The following is a 14,517-nucleotide window of genomic DNA, read 5'->3' on the forward strand; positions in this document are numbered from 1 at the left end:
ACGTTAAAAAATATACAAAAAAAAATAAAATAAGACAAAAAAAGAACCATATAGTGCTTGTTGGTATATAAAAAAAATCTACAAAGAAACTTTTTACTGGAAATACTCCAGCCAGAAGTACCACTCATCAAATATTTGATAAAAAACTGAAAACAGTTTTGTTTTCAGTTTTTTAAAGTGTACATACTTAATTGGTATTCTGAAAAATTTTAAAAATGTTTTGCACTACTTTTAAGATCCTTCCCATGATTTTCAAAAAGGAAAATCGAAATTTTATATTTTATCCCAGGCAGTTATATTTTTTACTTTATTATTAGTCTATATTTTCCAGGCATTTCAAAACCATTTTTATTAATATTTAAGACAATATTTGACTGTATTCAGGACAATCAGAGATGTCATATTTCGGAACATTTCAATCTTAGTATAATACACTTAAATATAAGAATTCTTAAGAAGCATCTTAATGAGTTACCACTGTTATTATATAACGGATTTAAATCATTTGACATGCTTGTGTTGTCGAAAACATGATGATATAATGTAGTGTATAATGAATCTCATAATAACCAAAACGATGGTGTTATAGTATAAATTAAAAATTGCATGGCGTTTTCATTACAAACCTACGTACTCAATGTACTCAACCGGTACAGTACGTACCTGAATGTACTCAAAGTTCTTTTAAATATGAATAACTCTCTTATTAGTTGCATTTATCGGTCTCCATCAATACATGCTCTAAACTTTACACATACTTTTGACAATCACCTTACAAATATTAACCTGACTCAAAAAACTTCAATAGAAGTTATAATAGGTGACATAAATATACATTTGTTAAGCTACTTCTATATAGAAACTCTATTATATATAATATTAATTCACCTACACGTATTCCGTCTAAAACCCAGTCATGTATAAATCACATATTTGTTAAAGCCCTTAATCAATTTTCTCTTAAGTTCTTTATCTTAAAAAATAATATCGTAGATCGCTATACTGTGGGAGTTAATCACAATTCTAAGACAACTTTTAACACATATGTTAATTAAAAATAAATACAAATAATAAACTATGAAAAGTTTAATCAACAATTAGGCATCGGAAAATTGGCTTGAGAAACGTTGTAGCAACAAATGCGCCAACGTTGAGCAGAAATAGTAACAATGTATCTTTCTTCATCAAAAATATCTAAGCAAATAAAGTATAATGTTGATATGTACCAATCAATATTTGAATGTTTTTCTTCTTTGGTCAAGAATCATTCTTTTGGGGGATTTTAATTTGCCAGAATATAGCCTCTATCTAAATGGCTCACTTCCAAGTACTAAATTAAGACAAATAATAACTTTATTGGATTTTTTTGATTGGATTTAACTATGCTTGGTACAGAACTTCCAGGGGAGGCTGCTAGATTTAGCTATGTCATCTGTACAGTTGAAAGATGTAGTTGAGGTTATTTAAATTAGGCGTTAACATTTTTTTAGGATTTTGAAAGACAGGTCAATTGCCTGAGGAAAAAAGTCAATTAGGCTAGTTTCAGGCAATTAAAGTGATTCATTCTTAAAAGACTCTTTTAAACGGAAAATTGTAGATTTTCTGCATTCTAATAAAAGACAATTGCCTGAATTAAATACAAAAAATAATCTTAAATAGATACTGAACCCTGTAAACTATATTAAGGGTTATAAGCTAGAAAAGTATACGACAGATAATCACAGAACTGGAGGAGTAGTTGCTTTAGCAAGAAATGACATTCGATACAAGTACAAAATATGCAATGTATTGAAAACTTTGTTTGGTTGTTGTCCATGGAAGTGTCTTTGTCTGATGCAAAGTATTTGTGTCCTGCATTGTATCATGCTACACTAAAACGAGATGCTGTTTTTTTTTTAGACTAGGTGAATGATTTTAATAGAACTAATATTATTTTGGGAGATTTTAATCTCGATCTTTTTAAAAACTAATTTTATGTTGACAAGATAAAAAATGGCATATTTCGCAGTGGATTTGCACAAATTGGTAAATCGCCAACAAGAATAATACCCTTAGAAAATTTAAAGGCTAGAATTAGTAAACAACAACTTTGTTTGAGTTCAACATGTGTACAGGGGCAAAAGGGGTGTTTTGTTTACAAACATATTCATCGATTCTCTGTTGTCAAGTTTACACGCATTTTCAAAAGAAGAAATTTTTAGCTTTATATCAACACATATCATAATGTTAATTTAACTTATTGATGTTAGATTTTGGATTAAAAATAAAAAGTAGAAATAGATATATTTTATTCTAAGCGCAAAAAGAAAAACTTCAAAGCAAAAAAAAATTATTAACATTCCTATTAGTCCTAAAACCGCTTCTAAAAAATTTGAAATGGCGACACTGCAGGTAAAAGCTGATGTCATCTTGCGAAATATCATCTTGACAAACGGCTTTGTGACCGAGACTGAATTTACATTCGGCATTTGTGAAGTTCTGAGTTTTTTCTTTAGGTTTGGTTGAGAAAGAAAAAAAGTTTATTCATTTCAGTGTTTTTTGGAAAAGGCGATTTAGGCCGATCTTTTTACAACTAAATACCGATATTGTCATTACATCATATCAAGGGACAATCGTCGTCATAAACGTAGAATAATAAAAACTTATTAAGAAATCTATAATAATTAACTATAATAATAAATATTTATCATATACTATACACTATTATACTATACACTATTATACTATATACTATTAATAATAAATATTTATCATGTAAATATTTTTTGACGACGTTACTGGTAAAGATTACTTGTGTCGGTGGAATCAACAATGCGATCGAGCGGCGTTGCGATGTTGTTGCCTTTTTCCCAGCTAGACATTTATTGACTATGTAGTAACTAACCAGAAAATCAGTGACCATTTCATTATCTCTGTTAATATTAATCATCAAAATATATAACTATTATTAAAAGATTAGAGAAGAAATATAAGTTTCAAGTAGTTAAAGACACTTGAAGTAACGTTTTAATCCTTAAGTCGATTAATGCTTCTCTTAAAAACTGTAAATTTTGTTTGCAATAAATAAAAATAATGGATCTTAGGTAGTTGAAGTCACCTTAATCTCAAATTACTTAAATTTTATTTCAGGCTCCTTAAGCTCCTATTAAAGTGGTAAAGTAGTCTTTTCTTCAGCAAAAGACCAATTTACCCAAGAAACACCACATCTTATTTATAATTGTTGATTATAAATTCACAAGAATTATAAAGTAATCTTTTGTAAATTGATTTATAGTCCTTTAAATAAAAGTGCAATTTTTAAATAATTTTTTATTTAATTAAGTACAAAAGCAAATTCTTATTTGAAAAAATTAATAAAAAAATAAAATTATTTTTCTCTGGATAGTTTATGTTACTTTGAATTCTTTATTCAGGCACTAACAATTCTTAAAATCAGTTATTTACGAACACTCATTTCCTCCACAACTTCGACTACCTGGAAAAATTAAACAATAAAAATTCAGGCATTTAAAGTCATTTTTAAGACCTCGAGTAGTTGTAATCTTTATTTCAAAGCAGCTTTTTCACTAAAACTTTGATTTTCCTTCTTTTAAATTAAGATTTTTATTACCTTAAAAATTAAAAGTAAAATTTCAGGCATTTCAAGTTCATATTAAAATCATCTGGTTCAGATTGTCAGAGATATTTAAATCTTGCATTAAAAGGTATTTTTCTGCTGACTTTAACTGCTTAAGAAAATTATATTCTAGGTAATGAAATTTCGTTAAGGTAATCCCTTCCATGTAGGGAAAGTCAAGTATTTTCAATATTTTCAGGTCATTAATTATTAAAATGACTTATATATTTTAGACAGTTAAAGCCGGGCATTATAATACATTTTTTCGAATAAAAGTTCAATCATGTAAATTGTTTCGTTGGTCAAAAGTTCATTGCCTGTAAAGAAAGAGTAAGAAGTAAAAAAAATCAGGCTTTTGATGCTCCAGTTAAAGTCGTCATCTTTTGTAGGTACTTAAAATATTTATTTCGAAACAAATATAGTTATACAAGCAAATCAACTTCAAGTGGATAAAGTCATTTAAATAAGGCAGTAAAAGTAGTTTTTTATAAAAGACGTAATTTTGCCCATTTCTAATAAGACTGAGCTGCCTAAAATAAAATGAAAATGTTAATTTTAGACAGTTAAAGATCGAGTTGTGACGACTTCAACTTGTATTTGAAATCAGATAGTTAAAGGACAAGACAAAACTTTAACACCCAGTAGTACTAATATTTAAAATTTAAATAAAATGTACGTCCCAAACTCTCCTCCTTTTAAGCATCCCACAAAAGGATTTCTTCTAATTCTTAGCCCTCAAAAGAAAAGGCTTTTAGTTTAAAACGCCCCACTGTTCAAAATGTACCCTCTCCTCCAAGATGAAGTAATGCTACTCTACATTTTAAGGGCTCAGGCTTACTTAGCGGGGGATTTTATATATACAGGGTATAATCAGTAGTAAGTTTGTTTTCTCCGCCCTTATCTCCGAAACGTTCATAAATTTATGGGAAATATGCTATTGTACCAGGTATGATCAACAAAAAATAGTATAGAGCAAATTAGGTGATATGATATTATATATAAAGAGGAAGAATTTTATTTTGGTTATTACCGCCTTCCCTAACTCTACTAATTCTAAGAAGAATCGTAAGAAAAATGGCAGGACACGTTTGCAACGTTTCGGTTTTTTAGAACCGCCATCAACTTTTCAAACTGAAAAAAATAGTTTGAATATTGGAAAAAAATATTTATTATAAGTTTTATATTTTTGCACAATAAAACTCAAGAAGATTCTTTAAGCAAAATTGAAATTTAAAAATTCAACATCTTCAATCAACTTCAACAAGTACAACCCTGGATTTTTTGGAACACACTAATAAGTCTGGCAAAAAAAACTTATGGTGAAGAGTATGTGTGAGACAAAGATGTGTATGGTAAGATACTTTGGTGGTCTCAGGGGCAACGAAATAAAATAACAATTTTAAATTAAGCAGTCGACGTTTCGTGTTCAAAAACCATCATCAATGTAATTTTTTATAGAGCTCTGGATTTTTTTTATTTCATGTTACCGTTGACGTAAGTGCCATTATGATAATGCAACTGGGTCTGACAGAAACAAACTTATTATGAAGGCTATGTGTCAGACAGAGATGGTCGAAATCCAAATACAATTTGAGTATAGTCAAAGGTGAACAGAGCCATACTTTATCTGTGTTGGAAGTTTAGTCGTATATATTAGAAATAACATGAGCTCCAAAATACTGCCCTGAGGCATACCCAGAATCTTAATGACCTGCATAGATCTGACACCGTCTACCTGAATAATCTTCTTTAAAATAGATGAATGTAGAACCACCGGCATGCTTCTTCAGTAAAACCATAGTACAACAGCAGAGCTACAAGCATTGCAGGATTAATCAGGTCTATGTGAGTGGAATCATTTGCAACGTTACAGAGCGTTGTTGCCGTGCTATGAATCTTCCTAAATCCAGACTGCACAGAGGGCAAGATGTTCCCTTCAGCAAAAAATTCCATAATCATATCACATACCAAGATATCAAGCATCTTTGCAAGTATTGGTAAGAGACAAATTGGTCTCAGGTCTGCGTGAGTCTCGACCCTTGAGGTCTTGGCATAGAGGTTTAATAATAGAAGCCTTCCACATTTCAGGAAAGATGCCTTCCTTCAAGGACATGTTTATACAGTCTAACCAATGATCTCACGCACATATTATATTCATACTATCCATATCAGAACAATATATAGAGAAGTGATTGCTGAATTGTTTTACATTTTCTAAGTGGCTAGGGATTTGATAGGAAGTTTTTGAATAGATATTATAGTTATTAAAAAAAGCCCAGGTATTTTTAGTGTTCCTATTTTATTTATTTAATTCTGACTCCATGCAGGGTTTCTTTTTACTTGTAATAGCCATAGATAGGAAACTTTTTAACTCTAGATAGTATTGTTTATAAAATATGGTTTTAGTTCTCTACTTAATAAAAGCTTGTTGTTTTAAGTTGATGATTTCATTAATAGTATCCGTAATGTAAGTCCTAAATTTACGCTGTATAGTGCACGTTCTTAGGGGCGCGTGCGTATCAAATACCTTAGTCAACGTTTTATTCAGATAGTTCAGCTTATGGTTAATATCCCATTATTATACATCAAATAACTCTCTGTTCAAAGGACCAATAGATTCTCAGGGTACAAAAGACCAACCTATGGTCCGTTATGGTCCTGCCCTAATTACATTCAGTTCGTTTTCTACACATAGAACATCCAATCATTACTTCTAGATAACCTAGTCGGGTTAGAAATAATCTGTTTTAAGCTAAACATTTACAAAATGCCTTCGATAAATCTGGCCTCAGTACCAGCTATAAGTAAATTAATATTCAGGTCACCCATCAATATAACCTGCTCATACAATGGAGAAAGACTACACAGAACATTTTCTAGAAAATTTAAACAAATATAGCTAACCAACGCCAGCACTTTTTTTTAATATTGACTTCAATCCACAAAGGTTCAAGGTTCTCATCACTTACCACCGCTGACACATCTAGCAAAGAGCACCTTAGTCCAGCCAATACATATACACCAAGACCACTACCACGAGTGAATCTATCTTTTCGAAATCTGAGCTTATCAAGCTTATTTTAATAAATCGGGCATTCAACGTTATGTTTTTTGGATTAGCTAGATACACTGTTTCTTTATCACATCTTTTAGCTAGATGTCATAACATTTGGAGCATCTTCTAATCTCCAGCCTATCAACCCTCTGCAATAGTCATATCCAATGAAAACATCCATGGTGCGTTCATAGTGTCACGATCATTCTCGGTTAAACAGCAGAATTTATTATTTCTACCCCGGTTTAAGTTCATAGGTATGATCTTTAAGCTGCAACCTTCTTGTATAATTGACATATTCTGATGTCTCAGCAAATCCACCAGCATCTCACGATCAATCATGACACGCATGATTTCCAGTTATTCCTGAGATTCCTATTTTATGACTAAGATGACCAATTACTTTAACATCATATTTATCTGGTAATTTTCCAGTAAATAATTGAGAAACTTTATAAAGTTACTCTTTAGTGGAGGAGCTAATCACCCCTACTAGTATTTTTAAGACATTGCACAGAAATATTTAGTTTTACGGGATTAAGGTATTTAAGGAAATTATTTCTTGCAGTATTTAAGCTCTGATATAAATCTTTTGGTTTTATCAGCAATGGTTTTGTGACAGTTACAAAAGTTTTGGAGCAACTTGTCTTACTGGCCTCTTTACACAGAGCAGATATTTCAGAATTAACAGAACCCAAAGACGTAGTTTGCTTTTCAAATAATTTTCTCCAGAACAGTCGATTTGATCTCTGGCTTTATCTTCAGCGCTGCACGGCACTCATCACAATAGAAATATAATACTAATTCTTTTTTAATTCCATGCATCTGACTCAGATGCACTGAGTTTGGAACACGGAGAGCAAAACTTATTTGAGCAAATATCACAGGCTTATAAGACATTTTTAGTATCATCCGTTTTACAAATCCTGTTTGCCGACGAACCATCAACTTTTTAATCTGGCCCTGAAAGACGCAAGTGCCTTTTAAACAGTCCTATGGATCTGACAGAGATAATATTATAGTAAAGAGTAGGAGAGGAGAGGGCACAGGGGACCGCTTAAGAAATTATTATGTTATAACTTTGATCCAATGGTAGCAAAGATTGAGCAAACTTCACCAATTATGGTATATATATTGCTTTACTGATTTAGGATGCCAAAAACTGATATAAACAGTTACAAAACATAGTTCACCCTTAAATACATTATGTTGCAAAAATGCCACATACCATAAAGGTTTTTTTAACCATGCACTGGTCCTATGTGTCCCTTGATACCGGGGCACAAAAGACCTATTCCTGAGGCTCAGGAGACCATAAACCAAACAAAATTTTAGGAAAATTTTAAACAGTTAAATTCTAATTCGTCCTCTGAGACACTTGCGCAAGCATTATGCGCCCAGCCACGACAGTTCTGGCATTGGATCCATCCCTCTCTTGCCCTAGACTCTCCAAAGCCTCTTAGACAATAAATGCAAACTATACTGGTGTCCTCTTTATCACTCTCGCTGCTTAAAATCTCTGCGACTTGTTTTTTGTCTTTCCTTGTCCTTTTTTTTCAATACTCGTTGAAGGCTTATCATCTATGTTTTCTGTAAGTTTTTTCTTAACATTTTTGGTCTTTTGCTTACTTTCAGATTCCTTTGCAATAAGCTGGTTTAAAATGGCGAACTAGTCAATTCTTCTGAATGCTGAGCTCTGCTAACTTTTTTACTGCTTTCTGCTGACGTTGGCCTAGGGGACACTTTTATAAGGGAATCTTGGAACGAAGTATAACTGCAACTTGGTGTTGGATTCCTAACCTGATTTTTGGTTTCAGATAAGTTGTCTGGAAGATTTTCAAGGGCTAAAGGATTTTTAGTAGATAAAGTACTACTAATAAGTTACATGAGTTTCAGCACGTAAGGGATTTTCAGCTTCTTTCTCCACTTGGACTTCTGCGACTTCTAAGGCAGAAAAAAATCGTCAAGAAAAATTTCATAATTAAATGGAAATATTCGTATGGTTTGAAGGCTGTTTACAGATTTTTTTCATAGTAGCAACATAAAAAAAAACCTTGGAAAATATTTCAACGAATTAAATAACATGAGAACCTGCATTATTAGTATGCCATAAATTGAACTCCTTTGTGTACTGGTGCTATAAAGAACCAAATACAGTGCAGTCAAGTGGCTATAGACGGTGACTCGTATGGGGCGGAAGGGAAACCAAAAATATTATTTTCTCTTGCTTTATTTAATTAACTAAATTGGGATTATCAAGGATTAATAATATTTTTTTAACTGAATCAGGCTTTACGTGGTTTATAAAGTGGTCTAAATATTTAACAAAATAATCAGAATCGATCCAGAACCATTGGCATAACCCAACGCACCTGGTGAATATCCCTTCATGAATAGTGGATTCATTCGGTGTCGGGGAAAAAAACCGATGCAGTGTAGGTTCCTGGAGCTGAAATTCCACAACCTGCTGTGACATTGAATCCACGTTTACTACTTACTATACGGCCGACACTTGTTTTTTTTTCCATTTTGAGCCAAAATTTTCCTTGGAACTGGAACGGAATTTCCATCGATATTATAGCTTTGGTTGAAGATTATGGGTCTTCAAAACGGGTCTTATAACATCAAAGAACTTCAACTTGAGGCTTATTGAACCCAGCTGCTCGCATTATGCTAGTAGGCTCGGGTGCTTCTACAGAAAGTTGAGGGATCCTTTTTTTTAAACCCGGGAAGCAAGTCAACTCCAGCCAATTTCGCAGTCTTATTAAACGGATGGCTAACGTGCATATTCTCCGCTAACTCAAAGGCTAACCTACGAGCATCTTCTTTTTTGACTTTTCTAAGTAAACTCGACTAACTCTGTCTCTTGCGGTTCAGTCAAAACTTGTTTAAAGTGGCCGTTCCTTGGTGACTTGGCATTAATTTGTTTTTTTTTGCGACGCAAAATAAAACTCTTTAGGTATCTTAAACCGTTCAGAGGTCTTTCATACCAAAATTTCATTTCGGTTGACTAGCTGCAATGCTCTTATTCCATCCTAATGCTTTCTTCTGTCCATGGACGTTCTGTTTTATTTTAATGTATGTACGTACGTACCATCAAAAAAAATAAAAAAAACATTTTTGAATAATTAAATTTAAAAAAAATCAGAGCAAATTACAAATCAATACGATATGAAGTGCAGCACATGCACGCCCTTTTTGATGCGTTCCAATAGGTACCTGTATTAAAATATGTAAATCAAGTGGACCTATGTGCTCCGCCGGTCCCTGTGTCCCCTTCTACCCTATGTGTCAAACAGAGATGAGTAGATATATATTTTAATAATTGTATTACTAAAACAAGTAATGATGGTTTCTGGTGGAAGAAACGTCCTAAGTTTAATGGTGGGAGTTTTGTATAGAATGCTTGGAATGATTTCATAAAATAACTTACCAGATAAAGACAGGTAAAGAAAACAATATATTTTTATAATATGGGTTGATTTTCCGTTGTTGATCATCTCCAATTTTTTTTAATCTAAATTCAGGCCCATAGACATGAATCAGTACTTAAATTCATTGTCTTTTTGATCAGACCCGGTATAACATTTGTATATTATTAAGCGTAAAAAGGTTTTCTAATAATGTGTCTGAAAGACGAAATATCGAAAATCTTAATTTTTTTAACTGAAGTAAAGCGAAATCCGTTTTCTTGTTGATCGCACCCGATACAACAGTCGAATGCTAATAAGCATAAAGTGTGATGTTAATTTGAACGGCGATGTTATACAACGATCTTTACGAGAATTAGGGTTCGAATTTGTCAGAAACAAGGGGTGCGAAGATTACAAAAATGATTTAAAGCGATTAGGCACTTTAGCTATGGAGTTTTTACTGGTTTAACACTTTATTAAGAGTGTATTAATTTAATTGATTAGGGTGCTGTATATTCTTGCCTTTCTTTCAGTTTGAGAACGTAGTTTTCGCTACAAGCAAGCAGGCTTAAAAAATCAATTTTCATCGAATATGTTTGTTGATTTATTAATTAAAATCTGTTGTTACTAACAGAAGCACGGCAAACTTTCATCCATACATTAATAAAAATAAAATCAAAGCCGTACGACAGAAAATTTAAATATTAAAACATGATTGCTACTTAGTAATAAAGCTGTTTCACATGTCTATCATTAGGTCGTTAGAACATTAATATTCATAAATTTACTTGGGGCCCAATAAAGTAATATTGAAACTGAATTATTTGGAACATTAAAGGAATGAGAAGCGGCTCTTAATACTAACATTTTCTATTTGGATTTCCGTCAAGTTTGGATATTTCATAAAAAAATATTTAATACATAAATCATATAATAAGCCTTCAGGTATTAGTACTGACGTGAATCTACTTCCTTAATAAAACTTTTGAGTGAAACTAACTTTTTTGTATTTTTTTTAATATTGTGTTTATTATACAAGGGTGTCCTGAATTGCAGTGTCAAAACTTTAACGGCACATTCTTTGTTAACAATAAGCCTTAATTTTCTATATCGAGGACTTAAACTTTTTTTTAAATTTTTTATCAGTGGGGTACATACAGGATTTTTAATTGAATATTCTTGAAGAAAAAATAGGACGCCACTGCTTTTGTTAAAAATAAAAATTCTTTTTAAAATCATCCTTCAGTGTGGAGCGAATTTGATTTTTCTTCTTTCGTTCGTACGACGCAACGTTTTTGAATTAAAAAAAAAAAGTGTCCTGCAAGGAAATACTTCATTTTCTTCAGAGAACAATGAAACTAGCCCTAAACTAACCCCTCTTTACGCCTAGTCTAGCGTAAGACCAAGATGACGTAGATTGACTCAGATTATCCTAAATTGCCTGAAAAAACTTTCAGAGTACTTAGAAGATTATTCCAGGCTCCCCAAGTAGTATAGATCCCTGGAATAAAACTCTTAGATTATCAAGAACAGGAAGATCTAAAAGAGAGAGTTGTAGACTGGCTCAGATTACCTTCCATTGCATGGAAGATCATTCAGAGCACTTAAAAGATTATTCTAGAATCTTTAGGTAACTCAAATACCTGGAATAAGACTATAAGATTATCTAGAATAATAATATCTAAAAGAGAGACTCGTAAATCGACTCAGATTACCCTCAGTTGCATGAAAGAACTTTCAGAGTACTAAAAAGATTATTATAGGCTCTCCAAGTGGCTCAGATCCCCGTGATAAAATTCTCAGGTCATCTACAATAGCAAGATCTAAAAGAAAAAGTTGTAGATTAACTCAAATTACTTTCAATTGCCTTGAAGAATTTTAAGAGTACTTAAAAGGTTATTCTAGATTCTTTAAGTGACTCAGATTCCTGGAATAAGAATATAAGGTTATCTAAAATAGTAAAATCTACAAGAGAGAGTTATAAATCGATTCCGATTACCCTCCGTTTTCTGGAAGAACTCTCAGAGTACTTAGAAGATTATCACCAAGTCTCCAAGTGGTTCAGATCCCTGTAATAAAACTCTCAGGTTATCCTCCATAGCGAGATCTAAAAAAGAAAATTGTGGATTGACTCATATTACCCTCAATTGCCTGGAAGAGCCCTCAGATAACTTAGAAAATTATTTCAAGCTCTCCAAGTGACTCAGATCCCTGTAATAAGACTTTTAGATTATTTAGAAGAGCAAGGTCCAAAAGAGAGTTTTAGATTGACTCAGATTACCCTTAATTCCCTAGAATAATTTTCATAGTAAAGGGTGTTTTTTTAGAGGCGGAGAACTTTAAATTGAAATTAAACACAAAATGTTTTATTTATATGAACGAGTTTGCTTTTATATTAAAGATTTTTTTTTGGCATTATTATTTAAAAATGATTTCGGGCATGTGACCCCCACGGCTGGCGCCTACGTGGCGTAATCTAGAGGTCCAATTTTCAAACACTCTTTCCAGTACTGCAGGCTGTATTTCCGGAATCGTATGTTGGCTTCCAAGTGCTCAAGTGTTTCGGGTTTATCAACGTAGACATGCGACTTAACATGGCCCCAAAGAAAATAATCTAATGGCGTTAAGTCGCACGAACGAGCTGGCCAGTTTTCAGGTCCATTCCTTGAAATTATTCGTTGCTCGAATGTCTCTGGCAGTAAATTAATTGTTTGGCACGCTGTATGGCACGTGGCACCCTCCTGCTGAAACCACATTTCTGCAGCGCCTGCAACGGCTTCCAATTGAGGCACAAAAAAGTTGGCTATCATGTTTCTGTATCGCTCACCGTTTACTGTAACGTTCTGACCATCAGCATTTCTGAAGACATAAGGACCAATGATTCCACCGGCCCATAAAGCGCACCAAACGGTTAGTTTTTCTGGATATAACGGTTTTTCGCCAATAGCTCGTGGATTCTCATCCCCCCAAATTCGGCAATACTGCTTGTTTACATAGCCATTTAATCAAAAGTGTGCTTCATCACTGAACAAAATTTTCATATGAAATCGTGGATCAACAGCAATCTTTCCTTCCGCCCATTCAGCTAATGTACGGCGCAAAAGATGATCCTGGGGTTTCAACTCCTGGACAAGTTGAATTTTATATGCTCGCAATCCGAGATCTTTGCGCAAAATTTTCCATAAAGTGGATGGACATAAGTTCACTTGTTGAGAACGACGACGAATTAACACATTTGGATCATTATCAACACTATGCTGCACAGCAGCTATCGCTTGTTGCGTGCGCACTGTACGGCGTCTTACGGGATACGTATTGTCGACTAGAGTAAAAGTATTGCGAAAACGATTAACAGTTTCTCGAATTAATCTCTCTGAAGGACGATTATGAGACGATTATGTGTTTCTCGAATAGAGCCATGTCTTTCAAAATAAATTTGAACAATTTGGAAACGTTGCTCCGGCGTGAGTCTGTTCATGATGAATTGCCAAACCAAACTAATCTAAAAATAACCCAGAACTGTCAGGTCGGCTGTCATAAAAAACAGTGTTGCCAAATGAAAGTTCTCCGCCTCTAAAAAAAAACACCCTTTTCTTTAGGTAGAAGAATATTCCAAGCTCTCCAAGTGGGTCCGAACACTATCATAAGACTTTATGATTATAAGAGAGAGTCGTAGATTTTATTCAGATTACCCTCAATTGCCTGAAAAAACTCTCAGAGTACTTAGAAGATTATTCCAGGCTCTCCAAGTAGCTTAGATCCCTGGAATAAGACTCTCAGCTTATTTAGATTAGCAAGATCTAAAAGAGATAGTCGTAGATTGACTTAGATTACTCTCAATTGCCTGCACGAACTTTCAGAGTACTTAGAATAATCCAAGTGACTCAGATGCCTGGAATAAGTCTCTCAGGTTACCTCGAATAGCACCACCTAAAAGAGCGAATCGTAGATTAAATCAGATTACCCTAAATTGCCTGGTAGAACATTCAGAGCCCTTAGAAGATTATTCCAGGCTTTTCAAGTACGAATATATAAGCCTCTACAGACGTGGTACTAAGGTGACCCATTGACAATTTTAAGTTTTTTAGCTTGTGATAACTTTTGGTGAGACTTCAGAAATTCATCAACTTTTTTAAAGTAAACTTCCGGCACTGAATTTCTTAGACTGCCTTTTAAGATCTCATCCATGCCCATAAATCTTAGCTCCAATTAGAATTTCCTTCAATAGTCTGTAAGAAAATTCTTGATATATCTCAAAGAAGGATGAGATGAAGCTCTTTAGACCTATACCCAGACCAAAAACCAAGATAACCGTTATTGCCATTTCTAAGTTCTTTGACCTCTGATAACTCTAAATAAGGCTCTAGAAATTCATCAGGATCCTTACGTAAATTTCTGGTTTATTTAAGTACCTCAGAATCTATTTATGCTTT

The 14,517-nt window shown here is 33.3% G+C and overlaps 1 protein-coding gene across 1 annotated transcript in view; it reads left to right on the forward strand.

The window, feature by feature from the left end:
* Nucleotides 1–14,517, forward strand: part of LOC126739682 (inhibitory POU protein) — a 135,182-nt gene that overhangs the window by 633 nt on the left and 120,032 nt on the right. The gene's annotated exons all lie outside the window — the stretch shown is intronic.

This window comes from Anthonomus grandis, chromosome 8 (genome assembly GCF_022605725.1).
Source record: "Anthonomus grandis grandis chromosome 8, icAntGran1.3, whole genome shotgun sequence".
Taxonomy (NCBI): domain Eukaryota; kingdom Metazoa; phylum Arthropoda; class Insecta; order Coleoptera; family Curculionidae; genus Anthonomus; species Anthonomus grandis.